At 38.6% G+C, this 4,658-nt stretch overlaps 1 pseudogene; it reads right to left on the minus strand.

The window, feature by feature from the left end:
* Nucleotides 1-2,474: 2,474 nt before the first annotated feature.
* On the minus strand, nt 2,475-4,437 carry LOC123252446 (annotated as a pseudogene).
* Nucleotides 4,438-4,658: the final 221 nt, after the last annotated feature.

Genomic DNA, 4,658 nt, shown 5'->3' on the forward strand with positions numbered 1-4,658 from the left:
CCTCCCTTGTCCCCCTCCCTCTCTCCTGCCTTCCTTCTTTCCTCAGTGTCTCAGTTTATTCATGAGTAAAATGAGAGTTTAGACTAGATGATATCACATATCCCTTCCAGGACTAAATCCTGGAATCTATCTATAATCCATACACCTAAGGCCTCAGAAAATCTGCCGTGATAGCGTCCTAATTCATTACAATGTAATCTCTATGATCATCATCATCATCATATCTTGTTCTTTCTCCTCCTCACCTCTTTATATAGAAGCAAAAATTTTAGGAAGAATTTGCCTCACAGCAACCCTTAGAAATTGGTAGGATAAGAATTGTTATCCATATTTCCAAAACCAAAAAACTGAAGTCTAGAGAAGTTAAGCAATTTGCCCATTGCCATATAGCTGTATTATCCTAATAGTAGCTCTGTGTATCACAAAGGATTCTACTATAAGACTTTTGAGGGAGATCTATGTATTCTATAGTTAACAACAACAAAAGGGGTACCTTATGAGACATTTACTGAAGATTCCAGATTTAAACACCACTTCAGGTCTATGGGGTATCTTTCCATACCAGATAGGTAGGATAAATCTACACTTCCAGAAATATATTGTACTATGAGGACTAACCTTCTGGCTGACTGAGTGGGGAAGACTGCTAGATAGCTAGGATCTTCCAGATCTGTTTTATTTTATTTTATCTTTTACAGGAAAAAAAGAATGCAGGCATAATTGTCTGAAATATCACAAAGCACGGCAGTAGTAATATTCCACGAAGCTCTTGGGTCCCTTGATTTTTGGCACTTTACAGCTTTTGAACTCTATTTTCCTTTAGGGAGTATGAAACACATGCTAAGAGGGGGTTCCTAGGTAAAAGGAAATAGAAACAAGCTGAATAGCCCTGAGATCATAACACTGTTTGACTTAAACAACTACAAGAGAATTTAAATGGAGCTACATCTAAAAGTGATTTCTATGGAAACAGACAACTAAGTTTATTTTTTTCAAGATTTTAATCTAGTCTCGTAGGCCAAGAGAAAATAACTCAATGTTCTGAAAATAAATTTCCCAGAGGAGCCCATTAAGGCAGCCCTTTTGTTTCCTGTCATACCCTGAATCAGTTACAAGGACAAACTCTATTTGTTTGGGTACATTAATTCTGCTCAATGGCCTTTGTATAAAATGAGCATCAAATTGATGGGACTGGACTCCAGTAAAGAAGAAGTTCCAATTTTCTTTGGATGGATTGTCCTGGACATGCAGTAGAAAATTATTATTAATAGTGATTCTTGTTTACTATCCAGCAAGCACAAGAGAAATATGGAAGCTAGAAATGCAGCAGTGTCCAACCAAGCACCGAGTTCTATAGGGCAAATTCCCCAGAGAATAGTGCCCAGTTCTTTAACCCCTGGTGGCTGATTCAGTGTGATCCTTCTTCACAGGTTTTGGTCAATAAATCTATTCCAATCTCCATGGTTCATGTTTGAAGAGAACCTTAAGGAAACAAGGTAGAATACTGATCTAATAATGTGGTACATGTAAAGCATGCTGAATTGAGAATCAGAGGACTTGGATTCAAATCCTAGTTTGACTTCTTGACAACCTTTGTGATACTGGGTAAGTCACTGAAATTTTCTAAGTCTCAGTTCCTTGTATGTTAAATGAGAAGATTGGAATGGATGGCTTCCAAAGGCTCCTTGAAGCTTTAAATCTAAGATTTCTTGATAAGTTTGAACTACTCCTTGGCAGATCTCATTTGGTCCTGATATTTTAGAATAAAATTAATTGATCTTTAGGTTTTTCTTACATTGAATCAACCCAGGAACTATCTTTATCTCCAGGCATCCCTTGAAATAGATTGAATCTAATTTTAGTGCTCTATCCACTGTACCATCTAAGCTGCCTGAGGTAAACTGTTAAATCCTTTTAAAACCAAAAAGGTGTTGAATCTTTTGGTCTAGCATCTTGAGGCTGTGCATCACAGTAAGGCTATCATTCCCTTTGACATCATACTACCAAAAGAGACAATTTATTATAGCTTTCATTTTATTTTCATGCTTATAATCATTTAAAATATGGCCTTTTCAGAATATGCATAAAATTTCCTATTAATTAGAAACAAGGAAATCTTAAACTCTCTCCCTAATAGTTGAAAGTATATTTGGGCTAATCTGCTAGAACAGAAGTATAATAGTTTAATGCTATGTAATAAATTAAATATTCTGATCAGTTTTGGTCTTAGAGTAGGGGTTCCTAACTTTGTTTGTGTGATGGACTCCTTTGTAAGTCTGGGGAAGTGTATGGACCCCTGTTAATAAAAATATTCTTTTGTTTTGTTTTATTTTATTTTTGTTTTTTCACTGAATTTGGTGACTTTATTGATGGTAGACAACATGAACCTCTATGCTTCTCCCTCCTACTTCAGGAGTTCTTTGGGGGCAAGGACCATGAATGGGGCATGGAAATCCCTAGTATAGGGATATAGATTAGGGATATGGATCCCTCAGTGTTGGAACTTCTCTTTTGGGCTGGAGATGAAGATCCATGGCTTTCCATTTTCCTCCTTGAAGGCCATTTAGGTCATCAAGTCTAACTATGCAATTGCTATAACTGCACTCATTTTCATATCAGGAAATGAGTTTGATGAAATGGTCAGTGAGGGCAATACCAGAGCCAGGACCAAAGGTAGAAGAGTGGTGATGCTGTTATTGTCACAGGATAAAGTGGTCCTCTTCTTTTTGCCCAAGAAGCCCTCCGTGGACCCCTTTAATGCTTCTTTCATTACTTTCTTGATATCATCATATTTAGAAAGTTTCTTCAGGTGGCTGGTCAGATCTATAACATATGTTGGGAATAGGAACATAGAAGCCTATACTTGTGAGCTTCCCATTTCAGGTAAGGTATGACCTTGCTCACAACCTTAGCTGTAAGTAGAGATTATGTTTTGGACAGGTTCATACCCATCATGTCACAATTTGCCAGAGGGGTTGTCTACCATCTTTTGGGTAGCAGTAATGGCATGGACCATTATCATGAGTCTTTCTATAATACCAAAGTTGTCATTAATGACCTGGGTCAAGGGAAATAAGCAATTGGTAGTACAGGATACATTAATGATAATCTTAAGAGTATTATATTTTTCATGATTTATTCCCATCATAAATTCAGCAGAAGGAGCAGAGATAATGACTTGCTTAGCTCCACTCTTCAAGTGAACCCTATCCTTTTCCATAGTAGTAAAAACACCAATGAATTCTATGGCATACTTGGCTCCAACATCTGCCGATTTAATATTGATGGAGTCATGCTCTTTGAAGAAGGTAATGGATTTTTCATTGCTCACCAGCTTTTTCTTCTCAACCTGGACAACATTCTTGAACTTGCCAAGGGTGGAATTGTATTGGAACATTGTAGGATTAGGGAAACTGTAAGATGACCCAGGTCTGCGACAACCAAGTCTCCCTAATCTCAAGTCTTTGGAGAGACACACCCACACAGGCAGGCTTGACTGAAAGGGAGGGGCAGGAGCTTGTGAAAGTGTTCCTTAACCTCCTCTCTCCCACTAAGCATTGGAAAGGTAATGGTGGACAATCTGGCTTGATAACTTCTGGGCCAACATGGTAAGTGGGGAAAGGCTAAACTCCTTATGATATCTTTCTCTGAATTATTTCCCCACAGGATAGAATTGGTGAAGTTTGATGTCTTAAAAGCTCACTGGCTCAGAGATTAGAATTAACTTTAGGGACACCAGTAAGAGGAATTTGGCTTATGGAGGTTGTGAATATATCCCCAAAATATCTATATCCAGACACTGTTCCTAATTGATAAGGGTTTAATGATATCAGGAAATGGGAAGGGGGAAATGGTTTAGGATTGATAGGTAAGGGAAAAAACTACCTAAACAGTTATGTCAAAAGCAGCCCCTCCCCCCAAAGGGGGAAATGTATCTTGAATGGCTGATCTGCTCTCTAACCCTATAAATATTCTTCTTCTAAACCTAGATAGCTAAACTAAGGTAAACAGTGATATTGTTGAAAGGTCTAACCAAAGTAAAACAGGTTTGGCTGTCAGAGACTGAATGGCTCAGCTCAGAGTCACACAGCTTGAAGAGACAGCCCCCAGATCAGGATCAAGACCCAAGACCCAAGATCTCCAGACTCAAAACCCAAGACCCAAGACCCTGCAAGCCAGGTGTCCTGCCCTTTTTATACCAGCACTCCAACTGCCTCTAACTGCCCCCTCTCTTAGAGTTCTGGGGGGCACTATGGAATTCTGTGCTGCAGCTTGAACCCCTCTCAGCAACATGGATCCCACAAACATATAAACCATGTAATTGAGATCAATGAAGAAGTCACTGATGTCCATGACACCTACTTTGCATGAGGTGAATGTAGCCCATATCAACACATGCCCAACATGGCCAAATCCATTGACTCTGACTTTTACCATTTTGTCTCAGGTACATGATACCAAAGGAAATCCTGATATGGAGCTTGGGTGAAGAGGTGAGAGCTCAAGATAATGTTCTTAAAAGAATAAAAATAAAACACAAAGGATCACAAAGGAAACCAATTATATTGAAATACAAGTATAGTAAAAAGAAGTTCATAGACCCCAGGTTAAGAATCATCCTAGAGGCTAAATGATAAAACATATTTCCCTCCTCTCAG

Source organism: Gracilinanus agilis, chromosome 6 (genome assembly GCF_016433145.1).
Source record: "Gracilinanus agilis isolate LMUSP501 chromosome 6, AgileGrace, whole genome shotgun sequence".
Lineage (NCBI taxonomy): Eukaryota > Metazoa > Chordata > Mammalia > Didelphimorphia > Didelphidae > Gracilinanus > Gracilinanus agilis.